We start from the raw sequence: 27697 nt of genomic DNA, 5'->3' as shown, positions 1-27697 counted from the left end.
CCATCAATGTAATTACAATCAGACATCTAGTTTATTCAATGCAAATTCTGATTTGCTAACATAACCGATGGCAACTGGAAATTACAAACATTCAAAATATGGTTATGAAGAACTTGATTTGAAGCAAACTATAAACTCTCATGCCAATGCAGCGTCCACTACCAATATGACTGTCTTAACCCCCAAAATGTTGGTTTGTATGCTTGAACGTAGGCTCTTACAGTCCAAAAGTCAACGTCACCCTTGTAAGAACAATTTGCCGGCACCAAACTTCAAATCGTAGCACTTAGGAAATATTTGTAGGCCCAATGGACATTAGCACAAGTCTGAAATATATAATTGCAGACCCAGATATCAACTCGCAGCCCTCAGAGATGAACCGCAGCGCTCATAAACTAGTTCACAGCCATCAAGAAAAACTCATAGAACCCAAGTAATATCAAATACAACCACACAAATGGTAAACAGCAGCTACAAATATCCACAGTAATCTTCCAAATGAAATCACAAGTAGGAATGATCAAAGCCAGTCACAATTCTCATTAGCCAAACAATGAAATAATTGATCAATCTCCAATCCGCTTCTTAATTATAGTCGCTACAGCCAAGAAGCTACAACCCCAATTGATTTCTTCCAGCTACAGGAAGATTAATTATTCTCAAAATTATTTCCACAATACTTCAGCTGTGGAATCAAAGCACAACTCAAAACCAAAACCCTTTTACTTCAACAAGGGCACAAAACCACAGACTCGGAATTGTCACAAAAACAACAAAGCAAAGAGATAAACAAATAATCGGATGTTTTTCTCATCAAATGAGCTCATATTTATAATCTCCAAATGGCACAAAGTTTCACAAATGAACTTCACTTAAGAAGCTTCCCACACACAACATCAAAATATAATAAAGTGTCATTATAATCTAATTTATTAATTGCTTTTGGCTTCGAAAATGACCTTTTCCACCATAACTTAATATTCTAACATGTAAGGCCGCTGTTTCTAGTTCTCATGATTTAAAACTTTTTGTCCCGGTTCCAACGAGCTATGATACTGAGGTGACCAACAAAAATAGCAACCTCAACATATTTAGATGAGTAATAATTATTATTCACCCATCTTGCAAAAATAGTTGAAGAAGCATCAGAATTGAAATTTGACAACACCAAAGTGATCCTGATGATGAAAGATGATGAATGAACGTGACAGGGTGACTTACCATAAATAGACGCTCCCTCCAAGATTCTTGGAGCTCAAACCAGAAGCCCAAAATAAAAACTGAGAGCATCACCCAACTCCTCTAACTCAACTGAGCTCATCGGAACCAACAAATTGACTTACTATAAATAGTAAGTCCCTCAAACGGAGCCAAAACACACCATAGGCTGCTAGAAAGCCTATAACCACACAACTGAAACCCTCAAATCCTACTGTCAACTCACGAGGGTCGCGATGGTGAACTAACCTGGCCAACTGCAGGAACCTACTAAAAAACGGGGACATTACGATTTGAGCCCGAACTAACGGTCTAAAAGCTCCTTTCTTTCTCACATCTTGTCAAGGGTACCTATAGTGGCCAAGATAGGCAAGATATGTTAGAGAAAAAAGTTAATTTAATTTAATTTATTAAATTACCTTTTCTCCCTTCTTAAGATTTCTCCTTTATGCTTTTTTGCATTCACATTTAATAATAGTAATTATTAAATAGTTTTTTCCTCTTCGGGCTTCCCTTTTAGGATTTTGATCTCCTTCATAAAGATTGATCGGTTGGAATTTCATTCACTCTATTTTGCACAAGTAAATTCAATCTTCTTGTTTATCAAACAAACCCTTCTCTCTCTCTGCCTTTCTTTCTTCCTTGTAATAGGTTATTTGCATGCAGGATATCCAAGGATCTATGAATTTGTTCATCATCAAATTCTACATGGTATTAGAGCCTTGCCTGCGGTTGCCTGTTCTTGTCTGAAGAAAAAGAAGAACGAGGGTTTGACAAAAGAAATCTAGGAGTTTTTAGTTTTTTGTGTGAAAATAGGGCGGGTCTCTGATTTTTGGATCACTTTGAACAAAAGCAAACCTCACCGTTGTGCTTAGAACGTCCAAAAACCCCTATTTTCATATAAGACACGTCCAATTCGAACACAGTTGAAATCTGAGGCAAAAAAATTGCCCCTAGATCTGACACGCTTCCCAAGGCAGCGATTTATTTTTTATTAAAAAAATAAATCAAAATTTTTAAAGAATCAGATTTTTTTATAAATAGGTGTTGGAAAAGCTTTCTTTTTTAAAATGGCCCATGCAAAAGCTTTTAGAAAAAACAAAGTCAAAAAGCACTTTAAAAGCACTGACATTAGTGGTACAATTGCTGACATCAGCAGTACATTCACTGACATATGAGCAGGTGCTGATGTCAGCATTTTTCAAGCCGAAATTTGATGGTCATTCATCTATCATTGTTTAATTTGTTTTGTCCTAAAGACGTATTGTTGGCTTTTTTGTGATATCTTGAGCATACGGGGGTCTTCTTTTGATCCGCAAGAATCGTCAGAAAGCCGGTTCAGAGACGGAGACAATGGTATAGGTATTTTTTGGATTTTTTTCCAGTTTGGTACCTATTTTTATGCTTGAAGTTCGTTGATGTCTGTCATCTTCCATGGGACATAACTTATTCGTTATAGCTTTGTTTTTCAATCTAGAAAAAGCATCAGAAAGCTCTTCTCAAGCCCTATTCAAATTCTTTGATATTTTTCATCAATATTCCTAAAAGGTACATGTGATTATAAACTGAAGTTTTTTTCTCTCTTCTTGTTTATGCATTCCTTCTAGCAGTTGGGGTTCGGTGTTTTGCATTGTGGGGGGTGTTTTGTCATATTGTTTCTGTTATTTACTTATGTAAACCAAAACTGCATTAAAAAAACAATTCAACACTTTCTAAAACAATGGTTGAGACCTCTTCTTGTCTAGAACTTCTGACCCCTCATAACTATCACACATGGAAGACCTTGATGACATGACTTCTTCGGTCAAAAGGGACTTCTCCGGTCAAAAGGGTTGTGGTCTTGTTTAGATGCAATGCAGCTAGTTTTACAAAGGCTTTTTGAGGTCATGCAACACAGGAACAAGATGGATGAGGCAATAGGATTGACTGCTTTACAAGTCTCCAACAGTCTATAGTTTCATCTTGATGGGTGTAATACCCCTCTAGCTACGTGGACCAAGCTTGAAGGCTTGTTTGGTATAGTGAATGAGTTCAGGGCACTTCAGATTGAGGCGGAGCTTACCTCTCCTATACCGGATTCTTTTCCCTCCATTGAGGGCTTCTTGATGAAATTCAAACAACTGAGATCTTTATTGCAGGGTTGTGGGAAAATGAAGACTGACACTGTGTGCATCTATCTGATTCTTTCTAAGCTTCGTGGAAACTTTCAAATTTTTGCTTCTACCTTCTATTCCACCAAAGATGCTTTGGGTAATAGATTTACCATACCATCCTTTAAGGGTTTTTGTGATTGTTTGACTCGAAAGCGGGCTAAGCTCTCTCAGTTGGATTCTCTCACAAGCTCACAGACTTATGCATTGGTAGCTCGACCATCTTCAAGGACGAAGGAGAAGACACAGAAATCTCATTCTACAAAGTCTCAGAATGGTTCTAGCACTCACAATTCATCAAGGCCACCTCCTCCTAAGGGGGGTAAACCTAAGCCAAAAAGACCGAAGTGTGCTTATTGTAATAAGCCTAATCATGATGAGTCACATTGCTATGAGAAGAAGTTAGATGGCTATGCCAAACAAGTTTCAAATTTGACAACTCTCCTTTAGAAGAGCAACATAGATATTCCTTCTATTTCTCATAGATCTTCTTCATCATCATCATTTTAGTCAGATGGTAAAGATATAGGAAAGGGTAATGCACTATGTGCAACTACCACTCCACCCTCTTCTAGATGGTTACTAGATTCAGGTACTTCACACCATATGGCATCTTCTCAAGATTTGTTCTCTTCTTTTGAGTCTTCTCCTACTCCACACATTTTGATGGGGAATAACACTGCTATGACTATATGTGGGAAAGGTTCTATTGGCATTGATGATGGTACATTTCATGATGTACTTTGTGTTCCATCTTTGTCCTCTAACCTTCTCTCTATTTATCGGACTACACATAGTGGGATAGGGAAGACAGCTGAGTTTGCACAAGATTCAATGCACATCAAAGGTAATGAGACAGGAAATATTATTGCTACAGGGAATGTTGATCATGTTTCCTGCCTATATTCCTTCTCACATTTTGGTCCACCGTCTCCACTATTGAAGACTCGCTCTCCTTTTTCATTAGATTCTACTAAGGTGAAGTCAGGTCGCTTGAACTTATGTGTTGTTCCTGAGACTAGTGTTGTAACTTCTACACATCCACCTCCTATTCATATTCCATCTCTTGCACAGGATTACTCTTTAGCATTGCTTACTATTGCAACTCCATTCATCGAGCCAACTACTGCAATTGTTGAGGACATATCAAAGGACACACATCTCCTCTCAGATGATAGATTCAACACACCTGTTATCCCACCTCAATTGGAGATTTCATTTCAAGATTCTCATGCTTTCTCCTTTGAGCATTAGCTAGGACTTCCAGCTACACCTTACATACATGGGTTCATCCTTGTCCACTACCTTTGTTTCCTTCAAATTGGAGCCACATTGGTATGTTCATCGACACAGGAGTTCTATCATTCTGGGGGGGGCTATGGAGCCTCAAGCTTCTATCATGGGGGATTTCAATGCACTTATGATCTTGAGAGATTCTCTTGAGATGTTTCATTTGTGCATCCTTTTTTATCTCTTTTTGAAGTAGAGTTTTTCTCGCTAGGTTCTCTCTATTTCTCCGTTTCATAGAGATTTGGTTGTGATTGGGTACCTCATTAGGCCTTGTTGCTAGGACCCAAGTTTACTTTTAGTATTTTAGTTTCCTTGAATTGTTTGTAGCTGCATTGTTGTTCATCTTAAGGGGAGGTGTTAGAGAAAAAGATTAATTTAATTTAATTTATTAAATTACCTTTTCTCCCTTCTTAAGATTTCTCCTTTATGCTTTTTTGCATTCACATTTAATAATTAATTAGTAATTATTAAATGGCTTTTTCCTCTTAAGGCTTCCCTTTTAGGGTTCTGATCTCCTTCATAAGGATTGATTGCTTGTAATTTCATTCATTCTATTTTGCACAAGTAAACTCAATCTTCTTGTTTATCAAACAAACCTTTCTCTCTCTCTGCCTTTCTTTCTTCCTTGTAACAGGTTATTTGCATGCAAGATATCCAGGGATCTATGAATTTGTTCATCATCAAATTCTACAAGATAAAATGCCAAATCCACCAAGGGTTTATGCCTACTTATGAAAAACAATATTTCTTGCAAGTTCATTATAGTATTTACTCCCAATTGCATATCTTTCAAACAATTGAATTGACCACCAATAAAAATGACATCTGAAATTCTAGCAAATGTGGAAAATCATATAATCTAAAATTTGTCTTGATTGAATGCTTCACAAATTCCATGAAACTACCAATATTGAAAGCACTTCTAAAACTTGAGTTTCCAACATTAAACAACTAAGGTAGATGTTTCACTATCAAATTGATTTCCCTTTTAGTTTTCGCCCTGGGATTTATGTCCCACAATATGTCGTGACCATTATAGAAGGGGAGAAACCACCAATCACTCTGCTATTGTAGGCCTCCAATAATCGCAAGTCAATAGGATTGGTCTGATAACATAAATCAAATTAACTGAAGCTTTTCAAATCATGTGTCCAATAAGAAAAAGATGGAGGATGGAAGATGGATGGAAGTGTAATCCACCTTTCCTAATTGCACAGTAGTAAGGAAGATGACCCACTAGACTCAAGCAGGACTCGAGCGTTAAGCACGTGCAGTGATTCTTCATTGTGATTGAGATTAAGAGGAATTGTTAATAGGAAGATGCAAGATGGAATGCTAAATAGGCTTAAAAGACAACTTTCAACCGAAACAAACAAAACAAAAATCGGGCAAGAACCTACGATGACCTGAATCAACAACTAAATAGTACTATTGACCTGTGGTTCAATTTGAGGCTGATTTGGAGGGTATAGAGCGCCTTGATCACTATAATGTGTTTCTATTTTATGCAAGTGCATGATATGATGGTACCATAGAATAATGCACGAGGTAAGGTGTTTCTTTCATTGCTTAGATCCATTGGATCTAACACATCTTTTATTTTTATGCAGGACTAAGAGACTTGGAGGAAATGCACTTTAGGGCAGCTATCTATTGAAAGTTTAGCTTTAGTCGAGTAATACTGAGCATTTGAATATATTATGCTCTGTCATGTGTGTGTGTGTGTGCATGTATGTATGTATGTATATATGTATATATGTATACATATGATTATATGCATACATATATGTATATGTATAACTTAGACAATTGTGATTCAGATCAGGCATATATATATTACTATTGTTACCGATTCACATTGGGTTCTATCATTCTTGATATTACGACTATCACCAATACACATTTGATTACTTCTAGATTTATCTGTTATCACCGATCAGGGATTGGGCCTTATTTGTATTGCCATCAATAAACATTGAGATCATTATCGAATATATTATCGGGTATGATTAACCTTTGAATAGTTATGGTTAATAAACCATTTGTTTATGATCACGTAGGGTCATGACCCTACGTGGCCTTTGGCCACGTAGAGTCATGCCCCTACGGGAACATAACTCTTCACACTTGTATATATAGTTACTCTCATCGGTGGACAAGGCAATATGAAAGGCATAACAAACTTGCAGTCCCAGAATCAACAAAGCAACATTGCAGATTACAAACTACATTCTTGTCAATATTCGACATTCCAGTCACAGCATTTCAAAAAGCATTCTAAAGGCATCTACCTGTTGCATTCAAGTAACCCAGAATAAGTTAAGTCTGATATAAATCTGTTATCATTTCTATCAAAGATCCTCTAAATTAACACTATAGAGCGGGATTGGAGCAATGCAATACGACCAGTCAATGCAGGCAATTAATGGTGCCCTATGACCCTCTCTCATTCTATGTTCTTTCGATTTCATGTTATCTACTTTCATAGAATAGAGATAGACTTCAGTATTTAGGGGCTACTCTCACGCAGCCGATTGTGTGAGAGGCATTTACTTTCAGCTTTTCATTTCATTTCAGCTTTGTAAACATCAGTTGTACATCATGTTGTATAATACAAAGGACATTTATACTATTATTTTATTCTGAATGAAATATGCCTTGGCAATAGATATGAGCTGAATGCGAGAAAATGTGTACCTTATCTTCACTTGTACATCTTTATAACTGAATTTTGACATGTGTGAAAATTTAGTAACATTTTTTATCACCTTTGTTGATTGACTGCCTGCTAGACATTTGACCAGTAGCCTTTAACATCCATTGGGCGACAGAGTCTTGAAAACATGCATTTTTAGGACCTGAAAACAGAGTTGAATGATTTGTGTGCTGGCTGATTGGATCAGGTAGGTGTGTATGAGCAGGTTCAATGGGGATTAAACACTCGTTGGGCTTGTTGATATGCAAGTATCTAATTTAATGAACAAGCACACAAGTTGCTTATCTCTGTTTTATGTTGTTTGGACCAGTCAAACACATAGGAATGAGCCTATTGGATGTGATGACCTCTAGACTAGTTTATATTTTTATGGCTGATCCAAACAGTTATGATTTCAGCTTTGCCTCAGGACTTTTTAAGATTTCAGATTTGGACTTTTGACCTTTGACCAGCAACCTCAAAACTTTAGAATGTGTTCAAAACACTTAGAGAAACTGAAAACATTGAGAACCACCTATTTGAGTATGCTAGGGTGAATGCATGTGTAAAGGTTAAACATTAGGTATGCAAGTCAATAGAGTACATGGTAGGATGACCTATTCTCTTGTATATGTGATGTGGAATCTTGACATGTAGTGATCCTAGGATGAATGAATATACGATTATCAATGTTGCACACTAACAACTAACTACGCATCAACACTTAGGGAAAACAAAAAACACCTAAACTAGCCAGTACGAAAACTGGTCAAACAAAGTCATTTACAGATTGTGAAAAATAGCTACCCTTTCTCCTTAGCCCAATATGACAAACGTGCTTAATGATAACCACAACAAGATGAAATAGTACAGTATAGTTGACCATTTGCTGAAACACCTTTTGTTTGATAAAGACCTTACTTACATGATCAAGCTGGCTGAAATCATCATTGCTTTGAGATGGATCAGCAAGATGAATCATTCCTTCAACTACACCATTTGGTGAGAGATTCTCATTAGGTGCCTGCTCACCTAATTCCTCTTTAGTGGACTCAAACCTCATCAAATGCCTGATAGGGCAGCCTCTGGAATGAACAAACTTGGAGCTTTGTTTGTTCATTGTTCCCTTTTGAATTTCTGCTTCAGGCTGATCTGCTATTATAACATCCTTTTGCTGATGTAAGTCAATGAGCCCAGGTAGCTCTATTATTTCATCAGGCTACTCACAGCCTTGCATGCTTGAAGATAAGGACTATGTCCAACTTTGAGCAAAATAATTCAAGATCTTCCCAGAATTGATACTCCTCCAAATCCTCTTCACACTTTTGCATGATAGACGTTTTCTTAACAGTGTGACTATTTCCATAAAAAGCTAAAGGAGTCTCCTAAAGTAAAGGTTGTGAACTATTACTCAGTTCATCCTTGACAGCTCCTTGATCTTCCAAATCCTGACAACACAAAATTTGTGCCAACACATATCCTTTATTCTGTTGTTCAGAAATTGATATTGGGAACAACTCAGGTATGACGTCCTCTTCAATGAAACAAGGTAGCTCCTCAAAAACATTAACGTCCCTTTTACTGCTTTGCTCATCACAATCATGAAGTTGACTAGAGGACTTTGTTGCAGCCTCTTACTTAAAACTCTTCCCCTTTTCTTTCAACAAGAGAATCTCATCAAGTTGTATCTGATAAGACTCTTTGTACTGCATGACAGCAGTAACTAGGAGTGTTATTTTCTCTCTATGATCCTGTAGCTCCTTTTCATGAAACTCCTCATGAGCTGTTAATGATTTTCAGAAATTTTCTTCATACTGCAACTTTTGTACTTCGAGTTCTCGTGCAAGGCTTGCCTCATATCGTCTATGTTGCTCCACCAGATCTTATGATGCATATCCTGCTCATGCATACGGACCTGATGTGCAAGCTCATGTTACTGCATGTCAAATTCTTGCTGCTCTTCCATGCAAAACATCTCTTCTGTAGGCTCAAGGCATGCATTTTCATGCTGCCAGGATGCCTCAGCAAGGTTGGGTGGGTGGCAATCATACTAGGCTTGTTGGGTATGACAGTAATGCACTTCATGGAATAGAGAGTGATATTCCATGATTCTACGTGGCATTTTGAATATCTTGGTAAGCTGGAAACTATAACAGCTGCTTACACAACAATAATGCTTCCTGTAAATCTGCACTTGTCCATCTAAAACCAAAAAAAATTTGCACTAGAGTCGCCAAATATTCTTGTAAAACAACTTCTAGAAGCTATTAGCTTGCTGTCAGCATATCAAAAACAACAAGACTTCTCAAATTTCTGACTAGTCCCACCGGGCGTGCCAAAACTGTTGAGAATCAGAATTTGCATGCGCCTAAACTGAACTAAATGAGTTCAGTAATTATGGTATAACATGGGAATCACTTCGATGTGGGACATGCAATTGAAGTTATACCTCCTGTTTCTGGGCTGGTTCCTGTAAGATGCTTCACTTAAAACTTGAAAACTTATAATAAGGGAAAGGGATAGAAAGATAACAGAAAATGAAAACTAAACCTACGGTGATGCACCTAAAGTTTGAATATGTGATATTCAAAGAACTTTTACACTTGAAAACCATGAAACAATTTTCAAACTCACACAGCTTGCCTAACACATGCACGCACATAAATATTTTGCAAAATGGTTGAAATGGCTATTGCTCAGTATAGGAAAAAGAACATTTCACAATAGAGAACACATTACATCTGCTATACACAACCCGCAACCTATGCCATACATTTTATCACAGAATAGGTAAAAAAGTGAGACAAATCGAAACGAAAATAAAGCTTTCACTAATAGTTCAATCAAATCACACTAACACAACTCTGCAAATGACAAGAAAATTATGAAAATTATGCCAAAACATTCTCCAAGGTAGCTTCTGAATATCATCAACTGAGTTACAAAATAATGCAGAAAATATGCCCAGAGGATCCAGAAAATTCACAAAGAGCCAAAACTGCATAAGAGAACTCCCCCAAAATGAGTTGCAAAACTCACTAATGGTCGAATCCAACCAAAAAGGCTGAAAAATAGGAGTCAAAACTCACTTAAAAGAAGCCCTCAACTTGGAAAAAGTCACTCCATCAAATAAAGAACCCAACAGCTCATCAAAACTGCCCGTAAAATGCTCCAACTACTCATAAATGGCCTCAGAAGTCATATTCGACCTTAATGAACTCAACCATTTCCTAAATAGACTCCTTCAAACATGATGACAAAGCCTATATACCTTCCTCTTGATATTTTTAACTTTGAAAACCCCTTAAGCATTTAAAACTTGGCTTCTAACATTAATTTGAATCAATTGATTTATAAACTTATCATGCAATTAAAATTAATTTACATCATTTTGTCAAAGAGAAATATACATTTTTAATTTATTAATTAATATGATAATATGCTTTGTAAGTTTCTATTTAATATATTAAAAAAAATTAAAATATATTATCATATTAATTAATTAATTAAAAATATATATTTCTTTTTGGCAAAATGATGTAAATTAATTTGAATTAGTTGATGAGTTTATAAATCAATTGATTCAAATTAATGTTAGAAGCCAAGTTTTAAATGCTTAAGGGGTTTTCAAAGTTAAAAATATCAAGACGAAGGTATATGGGCTTTGTCATCATGTTTGAAGGAGTCTATTTAGGAAATGGTTGAATTCGTTAAGGAAGGTCGAATTTAACTTCCTTCAACTTTTTAGAGGCCATTTCTGAGCAGTTGGAGCGTTATAGGGGCAGTTTTGATGAGCTGTTGGGTTCTTTATTTGATGGAGTGACTTTTTCCAAGTTGAGGGCCTCTTTTAAGTGAGTTTTGACTCCTATTTTTCAGCTTTTTTGGTTGGATTCGATCACAAGAGGTGGAGTTTGAGTTTGTACTTATTGAGTTTTGCAACTCATTTTGGGGTAGTTCTCTCTTATGCAGTTTTGGCTCTTTGTGATTTTTTTGGCTCCTTTGGGCATATTTTCTGCATTATTCTGTAACTCAGTTGATGATATTCAGTAGCTACCTTGGAGACTGTTTTGGTATTATTTTCATCATTTTCTTGTCATTTGCAGAGTTGTGTTAGTGTGATTTGATCGAACTGTTAGTAAAAGCTTTATTTTCCTTTCAATTTTGTCTCACTTTTGTACCTATTTTGTGATAAAATGTATGACACAGGTTGCAGGTTGTGCATAGCAGATGTAATGTGTTCTCTATTGTGATATATTCTTTTTCCTTTCCTGAGCAATAGCCATTTCAACCTTTTTGTAAAATATTTATGTGTGCGCATGTGTTAGGCAAGTTGTGTGAGTTTTAAAATTGTTTCATGGTTTTCAAGCAACAAATTCAAACTTTAGTTGCATCACCTTAGGTTTAGTTTTCATTTTCAGTTATCTTTCTATCCCTTTCCCTTTTAAGTTTTCAAATTTTAAGTGAAGCATCTTGAAGGAATTGGCCTAGAAATTGGACGTCTCACTTCAATTGCATGTCCCACATCGAAGTGATGAATTACTGAATTCATTTAGTTCAGTTTAGGGTGCAAATTCTGGTACTTAACAGTAATGTCCCCATTTTCACAAGCATCAAAGTTTGTTGGATTAGCCTAACATTGGCCTCCATAGGCTAAGGTAGTTGGACAAAGGGTCCCCTTTTGGCAGAGATCAGTGTGTATTCTGTGACAAAGCTCATCATATGTTAGGTTTGGCCTTCATTAGACTCAATTTGGCTTGCTTACTATTTATAGTAAGTGACTATTTCAGAAAAGTCAACATTACTATTTATAGTAGGGCATTTGAGAAAGCTATGATTGCAATGCATTGACATTTTGATCAAATTATGAAGGATTTACTATTTATAGTAAGGTAGGGGTTGATAAAGAGGGACTCTTACAATTTTTAATAACGTGGTTTGGTGCATAGTGGGTGTAATGGTTAACTCCCAGTTCAAATAAAATTGAGAAATAATTATATTTTGTGAGTTGTGCTTTTTAATTATTAATAAAGTGATTATTAATAATTCTTGATCAAGTTAAAAGTCACTCTATATGCAATGGGACCATGACCCTTCATTTAATTGACTTAAAGTGCAATTAATGGATTATATTTTGGAGGCCAAAATCTTAGAGTATTTGCACACAAGTGCATTTATAATAAATGAATATGAGCATCCAAGTTTGAAGACTTCTTAAAAAGTTTTACTAGAAACCTAAAAGTAGATTTGAAAGTGGAGTTAAATGTTATTAATGAGATTGGGATTATAAAAGCACATCAAAAAGCAAATCTACCTCATTATGGATGAACATTTCTCTTTGCAAATTTGGTGTCTTTGGAGTTTGTGCAATTGAAACAAGGGTTTCAGCTGTACCAGGGCATTAGAGATTGTTCAATATTCATTATTTTTGCAATTTTGAGATTGAGACAGATCAACCCAATTATTGTTTTGGAGGACATCATAGCTTAATATTGTGCTCTTCTGTTGTTTGTTTTAAAATCTGCTCTCATTCTGAAATTTGAACGAAAGTTTTATACTCCAGCTTTTACGAAAAAATCCTTAGTTTAAAGTAGTTTTCTTAAAGGGTAACAGTAAAAATTGAAGGATCGCACTCCCAGCTTTGCCTTACTCGGGATTACTAACAATCTAGATCTTTGTTTGCAATTGGATACAAATTACAACAAGAAAAACTCAATGAAATTTATTGTCTTGGCAAGTCCCTCCTAAATAACAGAAAATTTAATGATTCATTTTGTTACTCTTTCAATTGGCTAATTTTGTATAGCATTTTTAAAATTATTATCGTCACTATGTGACAAGAACAGCCTATTCAAAGAGAATAGAACCTCGGTCACTTTCTTGTTCGGGCTTGGTTTAAGGCAACAAGAAAGACCAAGAAAGGAGTGAGAATTCCATAAAAACTATTGAATTTGACTTTAAAGCATATGTCCTTGGAGACTTGCCCACGATATTTCTACTATTCTTGAACCAGAAAATAAGCGTTATATTTATAGTTTCTAAATTTCTATCAGCATGTCATATAGCAACATTATTTTATGTAAATCAATGACGTAATTCAGTTCACAACATCTGAAGAAGCTCAACTTAAAATATACGCAGACAGTCAATAGATAATTGCCAGCCATTAAAACAAATACAATCATCAAGAACACAGATAGAGCTGCACAAGTAATAGATGTAAAGTGAAAATATAGATAGAATTTACCTTGAAGCCAAAATCTTGTTTCAGAAGGGGGGGGGAGAACAGGTATTCAAGCGTGGCAGAACTAAATCAGAGAATGAGTTTTCTGGCACCGAGCGTTTCTTGGAAAGCTTCGGCTCTGCCCCACATCTCCTGTCTTTGACTTTGGTCCACCCATGACAGAGTCTTCGCCTTCCCATTACCCTTCGTCAACTCTCTTTATTCCACGACCAATAGTAGGCAAAGGGATTAGAATTCGAGGCTTGTCATCATTGATTGTTTGGTATGGTGGATCTTTCCTTCGATTTATCCTTCGTTTGAATATTAATATTTAATATTTATATTGTCTACAAAATATTAAATATAGTTTATTGGGGAAGTAAATGAGCATACTACAGATAAAGTCTTATTGAATGTAAGGCTCCAATATTATAAGAGATGAGGTTTGGATTGTACCCCATGCAAATGTTGGTCAATTCATAAGATATTTGTCAATGGGTCTTTAAAGTTAAAACTTCTCCTAAAAAAAATAAAACGGGAATCTTGGAATCCTTTAGACTATGGATAGACAAAAATTAATTTTGATAGGGTGTCAAAAGATAGTCTTGGTCCATTCGAGGTCAGATTTGCAGTAAAGGATTGCATAGGTAACATTCAAATGCTAGGTGCAAAAAGCCTTTTGGAAGGGACAAAATGAGGCAAAGGTTCGAGTTTCCCTCAAAACTATAAAGATGGCCATATATTAAAAGTGATGAAGTTTGACTTGGAAGGAGATTCAAAAATTATCATCAATGATATAATTAAAAGATAATCAGAATTTTGGTACCTAAACAAATATATTTGTAGGATTAAGTCTTTCTTGGAGTCATTTAAGGAATTCAAAGCCACACATGTTAGGTAAGAGGCCAATAGGCAACCGATATAGTGTCAAAGGTTGGGGTATCCCTAAAGGATCAGGAGAAGGAGAAAATGGTGGAGGACCTTAGAGATATCAATAGAGAAACTTTACATTCGTCAAACTAAGAAGGGTTAATTTAAAAGGTATCGGTTGGTTAGGAATGACTCGAAAACCTCATAGAGATACACTACTAGTGCAGAAGAAACTTAACCATTTTGATACAAATTGTATGTAATGTGTGTAATAAGACTCAAAGGCAACAAATCTAGTAAGGTTGACCCTTATTGAGTCCATTTTGGGTTGCAAACCCTGATTGGTGCATAGGATAAATTATGGGGTCTCAAGCCACCAAGGATGATTAAAGTGCAAGTTGATGTAAATAGTGTTAATATAAGGTCTATTGGGTGTTTAGGATGCTTACTTGGTGATTAGGAACCTTTGGTAGACATTTGGAGTCATGGGTGAGCAAATTGCTCAAAAGTTGCAAATTTGTAACTATTGCATAGTTTTGCAAGATTGTGCAAGATTGCAACATAAGGTCACAAATCAGTTGTAGAACAGGCCTAACTGATCCAAGAGCATACACAAGCCTTGGAAAACTATTTTGGAGGAGGTTAGATCAATTGAGGCAAGATTTGAGTGCACTTTTATTCTCAGTTGTCATGTTAATCTATTATTTTCTCTTCTGCAACTCATGATACATTGTGATATTTTATAAATTTGATGATAGTAGTGTGTAGAGTATTGTTTTGGCTTTCTTTATCAAGTGGTTTGAGATTTTTAAGTGCTATGTGCTAAGAGAATCATAGTTTTTTAGCTAAGCAGTCTATAAACCCTCATACCTACAGTTTTGTACTAAATGTTCATATTTGTGACAAATGAAACATACCATTCATATCGATCTCCATAGTCTAGGATTTACTCTTAGATTTCTCAATCTGCAAATCATTGTCATGTGTCCAAAGTGTCCACATAGATTGCACATTGCTTGAATATTTCCTTCTCTTGTCAATGTTCTTATTAGTTTGTGTGGTCTTCTTGTCGACAAAACTCTAGACCTACAATATTCAACTTTATGTCCATATTGATTACATGTGTAATAGTATCCTACAAGACTTCCATCTGATAATATGCTACTAGGCCTTGATATGTACTCTTTTGCTTGATGTCCAAATTTGTTGCAATTATAACATTGTCCATTAAATGGTGTACTCTTTGAATGTTGATCAATTTGCTTCTACAAATATTTAATGTGTGACCATGCTTTCCATAGTTGTAACAAATAGGTTTTGTAGGTTTCTTACCTTGTACATTGACAAATTCCTTAGGATTTTGTAATTGATCCTCTTTTACTGATTTAGCTGATTCTCATATTTCAAATTTGTTGTTACTGATTTAACCAAGACTAGTTGTGTGTCCAAAACTTCTTTGGTTTTTTAGTTGTTTGTCTACCTTTTGCGTGCTTAGCTCAAACTTTGTGAGTGTTTCATTGACCTCTTTCTCAACTTTTAGATTGTTCTTCAAGTTTTACACAAGTTCTTTACTCATATTTTCATTCTCAATAAGTATGAACCTATTTTCATCATTTCTTCCATTTAGGTATTAACTTAGGGTGTTATTTTTCTGTTCTAGTCTTAAAACAATAGCATCCTTGTCTTTGATTATTCTTTCAAGATTCCTTTTGTCTCCTTTAATATTTTCCTTTACTTCCTTGGCTAATCTCATTCTTTCAAGTACTTTGATAATCCTAAGGGCTTTACTTTTAAGTTTCTTTTGAGATTCAATTAGACTTTCTTCCATATTTGTATTCTTTTCCATCACATCTGCAATTGTTGCATCAACTTCTTCAGAATTTATACTCTTTTCTAATAGTTCTTCAATATTATCTAGACTTAACTACAACCCTTCTGGCAATTCTTTCCTCTTTACAAATGATGATTTTAGTTTCTTCTTTAGATCCTCAACTTGTGTGAGAGTTTCATCCAAGGCTTCTTCCATCCATTTTTCTCTATTATACCTTTCCATATTCCCATATCTACTCTCAAGTTGTTAGAATTTTCCTCTAGAGAAGAAAACTTTGATATCAATTATTAGAAAGGTTTGAGTACTAAGAGAGGGGGCGGGGGGATGATTCAATACTTTAAAAACTTCTCTAGACCTTAACCTTTAACCAGAAATTCAATACTTAATAACCATAACATATATGTTTTTGGTCTCTCAGAAACCATTGGTCAAAGGAAAAAACTATGGTGGGGATGGTACCTACATATCTTCAATGCAGTTGAAAGAGATTGTTGACTAAGGCTATAGCATGCCACCATTTGAGTGACTCACCCAATTAGGAGTGATTGATATAGTGTGCGATGTATCTAAAGTCTTGTTAGGACTACTTTGTTAAGAGATTTAGTCCTATTTATCTGGTGCTCCCCCTATTAAAGGATTTTACAAAACTCATGCAATGATATTAACAGTCTAGTTAAAGTCTACCTAGTTAAGGGGTTTATAAACATTTTAGTTATTAAGACAAGCTTGAAAATAACCTGCATCTACTTCCCAAATCTTATAAGATCCCTTTCACTCTTCTCCTAACCTCAATTCTCTATTATGCTTTCTTCTCAATTTGCATTTGCACTTGATTGATGATTCTTACCTTTCTTCTCATGCCTTCATAATCTTGACCTTAACCTTTTTATGATTATCCTAATCCTCAATTATTGCTCCTAAAATCCTAACCGTTGATCTTAGGGTTCATCAAAATCTTTAATCTTGATCTTTCCTTAACTTTTTCCTTGTCAGCTATTTCATGCTCTTCATTATAATTGATAATTGTCAGCTCCCTATAGCTTCCTCTTTGTTTCGATAAACACGTTGTACATGTCAATAACCTCGTCCTTTTTCTGATAAGGTTTTACTACATATTGGTAGTATAAAACTATATACATGTTAACTTCTCCTTTGTAAACTTTGACATCAATGACAAAAATTATCAATTTGATCATCATATGCCAACATAGTCATCTCAATAATTCTCTACATATATGTTCTAACACTTTCATCTTCTTGCATTCTAGCATTCTGTAACTTTTCGTTCTTTGTATGTTCATCACCTTCATATAATATTTATAACTAGTGCACATATCATAAGCAAGATCAAAACCTTTTACCTCAATGAATTCATGCTTTGAAATTGTACTAATTAATGCTTTCCTCACAATCATATTATACAAGTTAAATCTTCTTTTTATGATTTATGTATGAAGATAACTCATTCTCTAATTTGGCCTCTACTTATGTCTCTATAATCAACTAGTATTCAATTCTCATGTAGATCAAGTGTTTTTGCACCTTATCTTTCTAGTTGTCATAGTTCTCACCATAAAACTTCAAACTTCCTATAGTCTATATATCTCCTCAAGTTGTTAATCTTCCTCCTCGTAGAGGACATGATTCTTTGATACCAATTGTTAATAAGTAAAGTTCACAAACAACTGAGGGCAAGTAGGGGGGCATGAATCAATTGTGACAAATTAAACTTGAATCAAAACTTATAGATCTTAATTCCAATAATTAAAACAACAATGTACACAAAGAGAAAACCATATGCATAACACAATGATTTGTTGACTAGGGAAACCCTTGATCATAGGGGAATCATTGATCAAAGGGAAAATGCAAGTGGGGATGGTAGTTACAAGATAGTATACTAATCTATAAGTTCCTTGTGAAAGGATGTGACCCTATTAGGAGCCAATTACAATGTATTCAATACAATAGTCCCTAATAGAAGATAAAACCCTATTATGAGACCTTGAATCCTTGTAAAAAGCTTTTAACCCCATGAAAGCCTAATAAATAACCAAATAGTTCCACTTCATAAGTGTTCTAATAACTATGAAGATCAAACTTAAGGATAAAAAATTCAAATCAAGTGAACTGACTGACATGTAACTTATTTACCGAAACAATTCCTTTTAAGCTCAATTCAATAAACCAACTCAATATCTTCTCTACTATGATCATCCAAGATAAAATCTCACATCTACAATATCCATGATGACTATATAATTGATACCCAACCAAAGAAAAATAATTTTCCTTTATATCCTCACAAATAATTAATCAGGTCACTCTGTTAAAGCTTTCCCAATGTACATTTAATTACATAGGACCATGCTAAGGCATACAAACCTTCATAAGCATCATTAAAAATATTATATTAAGGTTACCACACACTAGAACATAGTTATTACATTTTATAATGATAATCAATATGTTTCATTAATATAATCATCTGTTAGCAAAGCATATTGCATGTTTCACAACAACTTCCATTCCATAATAATCCTTAAGCCTTTCTATCACAAAATGGTTGTACAAATGAGTCTTCTATCATGATCTAGTCCTACTGACATTAAATCCATATTCCAAATAAGATGCAAAAAATATTCTACTAACTATTTCTAACATTATTTCTTGTACACTGGTCTACTACTAGCCTTCATTAACCAACTTGCAACTTATCCAAAACTCAACATAAGATCCAATGAACATAGATATGATATTTTTACTCATCCTTCTATATAAATATAAGCTCATGTAACTTAACCTATTATATGCCAACTTATTTGTGCCAACATCACCCTACAATATACAAAATCTTTGTCTATCATGAACACATAAACATATATCATCATAAATGACAAAACATACCATCAATACAACACATAAATGATATATTCAAGTGCCAACCAAACCTCTATTCTAATAGAATCTAAATTTCTATAATATGGATACTTGAATGAAGGTGGATGAATTTCTCTAAGAGTGCATCATATTTATAGGAATTTTTAAGGTGTAGGGGGTGATTTTGACTAACCATGATCTAGATATGTTTTAAGTTAGGAGTTCATGATGTTTCTCATTTGGATGGTCAAGATTACATTTCAAGATTGAATGGTTAAGATAACAAGACCTCTTAGTGATCCATGTAAACTTGGTTCTTGTCTCCCATTGGTTCATTTAAAATTATTTTGTAGTGAAAGGTGAAACAATTTAAGAATTAAATAAATTAGGCATGCATGATACATGAATATGTTGGAATTAATTAATTAAGTATGTATTCAAATGGTTAATTTAATTACATAGTTGAGTAATTTTGATTTAATTAATTTAAATAACATGAATTTAATTAACATTTTCTATTAACTATTTTTAGGTGTTTGAATTTCCCCTTTTGGAATTTACATTTGAAGTGCATTGATTTGAGGAATCATTTAATGATTAAAATGTTTCCCTAATTGATTTGATGAGTTTGATGTTACCTCATTGATTATGCTATTTTAATATGGATCTTTGGTTTTGAGATTTGATTGCTTTTGATGCCCCAATTTGAATTTGGAAAGTCTGCTTTTCAATGTCATTGATTTTTAGAGGTTCACAAATTTCAAAAAATGAATCAAAATGATTTTTTTATGTTTAGGTGATTTTTGTAAATTTTGTGGTTTTCGAGATTTTTTTTATTTTTTATTGATTTCCTAATTATTATTTTTTGTTTGAAATATGTCCTAGAGAAAATTATGAATTAGTTGGCCTTAGTTTGGAAAAATTGATGAAAAATAGTTTTCGGTACACAATTTGAGTTGAGCGGTAGCCCGGCTTATATATAAAGGGCGGCTTAGGGCCAGGGCAAAGTTTAGAATGAAACTTCTCTTTTCTCTCCGTCAACTTGGACCGAGGCGAATCATCAACTTGTGTTCATCCTGTGCCGAAGCGGTGGAGCCCCAAGGGGATTCCTTGCCCATTTTCTTGAAGAGCTGCGGGCAAGCTCAAGCTCTATTGTGAATGCCCAGTAGGGGCCGAGCCTCATTAGATTGAAAAGTGAAATAAATAGGGTAAAAAGGATCTTTTACCACTCATTCTCACATTTACACTTTCCAATTATCACTTTGAGAGATTTTTACCATTCGAGACAAAGATGTTATCCCTCATCATGAATATTGATTTGAGAGAAGATTAGGCATTAACAAAGACCCCAGGCATATGAACCACTAATATATTTTTATTCTTTGCTAAGTATTTAATTATTTGTGAATTAATTTAGCTCTCTTTTTTATGAAAACTCTAGATTTGTTACAATTTTTTCTTTTTGGTTCATAATATGTCAAGTTCAATAACTATTTTGTTTCTTTTAAATGATGTTTAGTTGCTTTTGGGAATTGGCGTCATTGCATATATTTCTAATGGAAAAGTTATGTTTGGTATTTGATTTGATGATGATGATGTTTTTAATAAAAATATTTGATGTTAATCTGATTAGTTGTTGATTTTGTTTTGATTTCAATTTTGATAAGATAGGATTTTTTATCATTTTCAATCCTCAAGATCTAGAGTAACAAAATTGTTTACAAACCTTGTGCTCACTCTAGCAACAAAATGATACTATTGCTTGAGACAAATACAAGCTACTTACAAGAAACCACAAGAAACAACAATTGAAATATCAATATTCACAACTTAGAATCCACCTTTTACAATGAGACAAATACAATAAATGGAAGACCAAGAGCTACACTTAAAATTCCACAAAGATGTCCCTCTTGGAATTTGATCTAAGGTCTCCATAATGAGTACTCATTGTTATAGCTAACTAATCTGAACCTCTTGATAATTTGTAAACATCCTTTTCAAACCAATCTAGCTCTATTCTATATAACCATACCATCTTCATTCAATTTGTTCCCAAAAACCCATTCAGTTCTAATCACACTCGTCTTTAGGTTTGGGAACTAAAATCCACGTGTTGTTCTTTTTAGTATGATCCAATTATTCTTTCATAGCTTTAAGCAAACTTTCATGTTTGCACGCTTCACTAATATTACTAGGTTCAACTTGAGAAATATCATACTTCATTCCTAGCAATCCTTCCTGTAGTCATAACTCCATGATTCTTATCACCAATAATCTGATTTTCTATATTATTTAGCTTTACATACCTTGGAGTCTTTTGAAGTGTAGATTCTTGTATAGTAACCTCACTATCACAACTTTCTTCAACATGTTTAACCAATCCACTCTTATTCTAATTTTGATTTTGATCCTACACAACCACAATCTAATTTTCTTCCTCATCAGAAACTCGTAACTACAAGATTTTCCCTATATCTGATATATTTTATCCAGTTTAACATTTTCATTTTCTACAAGTTTCTTTAATTAATTTTTATAATATTTGTAGGCTTTGAATAACCAAGAAAGATTCCTTTATCGCTTCTAGGATCAAACATTTCCATATAAACATATTTTTGAAGAAAGCTTTTACTTCCAAATATTCTAAAATATTTAATGGTAGGGACATGACCATACCATATCTCATGATGTATCTTATCAACTCTATGCTTAATTTGAACTTTATTCACTATGTAGACTACAATGCTAACTACTTCTCTCCTAGACATATGAGGTGCTTTTCCTTCCAACATCATAGTCCTTTTTTTATCAAGGATATTTATGTTCCTTCTCTTTGTAATCCCATTTTTTTGAGGGATTTAGGGGGCTGACATCAGTCTCTTTATCCCAAGTTCTCTATAGTAAACAATGAATTCATTAGAAGTGAATTCTCCACTTTTATCTGATATTACACTTCAACTTGAATATTGTCCCAGTCTCTACCATAGCTCTAAATATTTTGAATTTGTCAAAAGATTCTAGTTTCTCCTTGTAAAATGTAACCCACATCATTTTAGAAAAATAATCAATGAAAATAATGAAATAATAATCTCCAGACTAACTCTAAATTATTGTAGGACCCCATAAATTTGTATGCATCAAATCTAATATCCCATTTAAAAGTATGTCTTTCTATTGAAAGAAGATCTTGTTATCTTTCCCAAATAAAATTCCTTGCATATTTCATTAGTAGGCTTCAACAATATAAGAAAATATCTCACAACATTTTTATATCTTATATTCACAATGTTGTCAAATTTTATATGAAATAATCTCTTTTGTCATAACCAACTTTCATCAATCTTAGAAATCAAGAATTTATTTTCAACATTATTCAAGTTAAAAAACATTACCTTTGGTCTTTATTTCATATGAAATCTCATGTCCATCTTCATCAACAATCGAAAATATTATATCCTTAAATTATAAATTATAACCTTTGTCAACACGTTGTCCAACACCCAAAAGACTATGTTTGTTCCTTCAACATACAAAACATCATTACTGTTATTCTTACCATCAAGAGTAATAAAACATTTTTCTTTGATCAAAAAAGTAGTATTATCAACAAATATAACAACATCACCATCATACTTGTCCAAATTCACAAATTTATTCTTATATCCTGCCATGTGATGTGAACAACTGCTATTAATTTCTCATTCATCCTTCTTTTTAACATGTGTAATTAGGGCTTTCTCTTCATTTAGAAAAATACGGATATCATCTCTAACAATAATGAATACAATTTCATCTTCACTCTTTTCATATTCATCATCTGCCACACCTTCACTTTCAATATAACATTTCTTATGAAAATTATCCTTAAATCTTCTGGGATTTTTCTTTGGTGTTCTCTCTAGACATCTAAAGGTAAAATGACCATTCTTATTACATGAAAAATATTTCAAAGTTGATTTCTCTTCATATGTATTTTCACCCTTAGAAACTCTTTTTGTAATAAAGGATTCTGACTCTTCCATGTTGCTTTCTTATTCCTCAATCTCTTCCAAGTCCTTAGCATGTCTTGATCCAAACTTAAAGAAGAATAACTTGTAGAAACATCACTAGATTCATACTTTTTCTTATCATTATGAATATGATCTTTAAATTCATATTCTACTTTAGGAAAAATATTATCATATCTATTCATTTGACAAGTAGATAACTTACTAAGCAATGAGTCACTATTAATCTTAGATAGTGTTCTTATTTCTTCAATTGTATCAACATCTTTAAAATGATTTCATCTTCATCCATGTTTCCATCGACACATCTAATTCTACAAAAAAAATCCTATCACTTTTTTGACATAAGAACTAATGTTCTTATCTTCACTCATATTTAAATATCCAATCTTTCCTTTCAACTTTTTAAAATTCAATTGCTTCACATAAGTGTCTGCTTCATACAATGTTTCCAACATGACCCATGTGTCAGGAGTTGTCTCAAATTACATGATATTTATATATTCCACGTCTGATAAGGTATTGTATATTGATTTAATGACTCATATCATTTTCAAATTTCTTCTTACACTATCATTAGATAGACTAGTAGGAGTCCTATAATTCTTCTTTGTAACTTCCCAATATTTCATTTCCATGTAGATCAAATGAGTAGTCATTTTCCTTTTGATAAAGAATAATTAATTTCATTAAACCTCAGGCTATCCTTCTTAAAGGATTCCATTACAAATATTATAAAGTGGTCAAGCTTTCACAAGATTATCAAGCTCTAATATCAATTGTTATAAATACCAAGGAAACACTCACAACTAGTTGGGCGGGGGGGGTTGGGGGGTGGGGGGGGGGGGGGGGGTTGGGGGGGGGGGGGGGGGGGGGGGGGGTTGGGAGGGGAGCGGGGGGGTTAACCATTTGTGCAATAAAGCTTGATCCATACAACCATCACCACAAACACATCTTAGATCTAAAACACAACCATTTAAATGAATAAAGAAACACCACCATAACACATAACACCAATTTGTTTTACATGGAAACCAAATTAGAGGAAAAACCATGATGGCAATCAAACCCACTAGATAATATAAAACTTATTAAAGGTATAATGGTAATGCAAATAAATTCTAGCTCACTATCTTGAGCTCTATGCTCGGAGAGATATAAGAGGGAAATAACCTTGAGATTATAATATTGGGAAGTAACCCTGGAATGGATTACACAATCAACTATGGGATGATACATCCTTAAATTATGAATTGATTGATAACATCTCTAATATGCCAATATAATTCCAATGAAGTATATCAATTCTTTAATGCCCCACCAAGGGATCCAAGGAATTAACCTAGAATTTCACTAAGTTTGGTAGCATTTTTTTTTTTTTTAACATGAAAGTAAATACCACATATAACTTATGCATAATAACAGAAGCAATAACAATGTCCAAAAACTTAACATACATAACAGATTACATTCTTTAAGATCCCTTAACATTGAATTACATCTAAATCAACTAACATACATGAATCCATCTAGTACAACACCCACATGAAATAATAATGATAAGTCCAATGTTTATACATTACATTTCCAAATGCGCAATCATCCACTGTATATGTCATAGGGTATGAAAAGCCTAAAAGAATATACATATGTGAGATAAGATACATCATCCTATTCTAATCCATGATACATCAAAGTAAAGATAATCACATGATACACATGATACATGATCATAGAAGATATACATCCATCATAAAAATCAAACATAATAAACTAAGTGCACGGTTCCTCCCAACTGTTAATAGCATCATTAGACCACCGTGGGCCCTAGCCATCCCTCCGTGCGTAACATTCCAAAATCATCGAAGAGATCATCGATATTAACATAGTAGGAATGTCACTCGTAACATATACTATATCATATGTAGAAAGTAAATATAACATGCAAATAAAAACATAAGATAACATCATCTAACATATGCTAATCATCAATGAAAGGATACATATCCACCATCATGAAGGACACATCAACCATGATGTCTCAATGAATCTCAAATGATAAGAGTGGAAAAACACTACCACCCAACCGCGTGGTACCTAAGTGGTCCACTCCCACCGTGCTGAGGAGATAATCTCAAGTCTCAAATGGGCTATCCAAAACACATAGCATAAATCTCTGTAAGACCAGGAATCCTAAAAGTATACTAACTCAAAGGTTCCAATCACAAAACTGACATCTAATCCCAGAGGCACACAATGACATGTAGGAACCTACTATGCAAGCAGGAAAGTGTCATCGCATTTATCACGTGCAAGTTACCCTGGCAGTTAGCTAAACTCCACGGGTCCATACTGATCTCATGCGGCCACTAGTATCCTCTCATACTAACAAGGCATATTATGGAATGCAAGGTCACAACCATGCGTTCTCTCTACTCCCATCCTAGTCTATACAAGAACTCAAGGCATGGGCGAGAACCAAAACACTTATCTTTTTAGCTTCATTCAGTTAGTATTAGGTGTGAATGTTTTCACTTATTAATCCAACTTACAATGAGTTACCCTGGCAGCCTCTTAGGGCCCAGGCCCCCATTGCAAGCCACTTCCCAACACTACATGCATATATCCTAACTAAGCTAATGGAATCATAAATCTCAAAATCACAAAAGATAATCCATAATAAAAATCATCAAATATGCATAAAAGCATCAAATCTCCATGAGCAAACATCCATAGAAAATCATGATCACAACAACTCTCTATTAGCAACTGAAGTATCACTGATAATCAAAAGTATCTATTGGTTCTCAATAACCAAAATATATCTTAATCATACTGATCGAAGACTCCAAAATGCTTGAGTCAAAACATGTCACAACATGACATCATCAAGAATAAATCCACATTTCAGTCCCATCATGGCGACTAGAAAATAACCAAGGATAACTGATCGATGACCAAAAAAGATTAATTCAAGTGTCTCATACATAAGAATCTCAACTATAACAATCAGTAATTTGCAAAACATTACATAAAGCATTCCATCACATAACCATTGTTGGGTTTATAAAGATCGAGATTAAAACATCATCATGACATCGCATTCACATCACCCCCAAGCCTCTGGTAAGCGTCCTATAACTTGTCAACACTAGTCAACCCAAAACTCAAAACAATAGCATAAAGAATACACAATGCAAACACATGTTTTGGTTTTGCTAAATTTACATACTTGAATTTAAATGTAGAGGTCTCAGTTTATGTTTCCAAGTTTGGGGAATGAATGGAGGAACATTTTCTACAGTTTTCCTAACACATATTATTTTGGATGAATAAAAAATTTCCTTAAAATCCATCTTTCAATTATAATCTTTGTTTGAAAACGTCCCCCGCCAAACTATCAATATACTTTATTTAATAATTTAAAACAATTAAATTATGAACCTTTAATCATTTATCAAATAATAATAATTTAAATCTATTAATAACATATTTACATATTACATATATACATACATATATATATGTATTTATATTTAAATATATATATATACACATATATATATAAATATATAAATAATTATTATTACGTTTTATTAAATCGAATTAATAATTTCGATTGATACCATATATCATATGAAAATTAAATAACAATGAAAAGTCGAATTCATACGAAACGACTGTCATACCACATATATACAAAAGTGTGTACCCTCGGTGGTACGCAGGGCCCTGCGGTCATAGGGCCTGTGACGTCAGTGGGTACTGTGTGCCCCTGCCGTCGCAGTACCTGCGGTAGCTGGTACACTGTGATCGCAGTGGGCATGGGGGCGCGGGTCTCGTCCCCCCCATTAATGCATATCACTTTTTTGAAAATTGCATAAGCGATTTTCCATTCAGGTATGCGATTTTGATTTTAATAAGGTTTAACATTTTTTCAAAAACGTTTTCGATTACTACTATGATGTTCGATTTTTAATTAAATAAATATATATTATATACACATATGTATTTGTATATATATATATATATATATATATAAACATCACAACATATAAACATGTATATATATGTATGTATGTATGTATGTATGTATGTATATATATGTGTATGCAAATTCAAAAATATAAACATGTATATACATAGTTTATTTAGAAATTCTAATTTTTTAGAATTTTCCTATAAACTTTTAATCTCAAATTTATCCAAATATTAATCTAATGGATTTTGCTACAATTTAAACCCTAGCCCCGTGAACTTTTCAAATCTATGCATATAATCAATTTTAACTACCCATATCGAGAATGCATATAAATTAAATGGAAAAAAAAAAACCCTCAGAAGACATATGGAAGACACGAAGAAGATAGGGAATGCAAAATGCGGAAATAGCATAAGTAAAATCACAAGAATCTACCCAGATTCTGATGTTAATTCACTCTTCCTTAGAAAACTCGCAGGGCAAGCTCCTCCCTTCTTCAGAGTTCCCTAGTCCTCCAATGCTCCAAATGCTCTCCACGCTATGTCTAAGCT

The 27697-nt window shown here is 34.0% G+C and overlaps 1 protein-coding gene across 6 annotated transcripts in view; it reads right to left on the bottom strand.

Moving 5' to 3' along the window:
• The window catches only part of CNBT1 (cyclic nucleotide-binding transporter 1), a 275486-nt gene extending 261616 nt beyond the window's left edge, over window positions 1–13870 (bottom strand). For 3 of the 6 annotated variants that reach the window (XM_089831707.1, XM_089831709.1, XM_089831710.1), the window contains exon 1: window positions 13598–13847. The gene's annotated coding sequence lies outside the window, so the exon portion shown is untranslated. Of the gene's footprint in view, window positions 1–13597 lie in introns of all 6 variants that reach the window. The other 3 variants (XM_089831706.1, XM_089831711.1, XM_089831708.1) reach the window with 3 other exon arrangements.
• Between the last annotated feature and the right edge of the window lie 13827 nt (window positions 13871–27697).

This window comes from Cupressus sempervirens, chromosome 5, assembly GCF_028749045.1.
Source record: "Cupressus sempervirens isolate cs-2001-9-10 chromosome 5, ASM2874904v1, whole genome shotgun sequence".
Lineage (NCBI taxonomy): Eukaryota > Viridiplantae > Streptophyta > Pinopsida > Cupressales > Cupressaceae > Cupressus > Cupressus sempervirens.
This window is presented reverse-complemented; position numbering and strand designations above follow the sequence as displayed.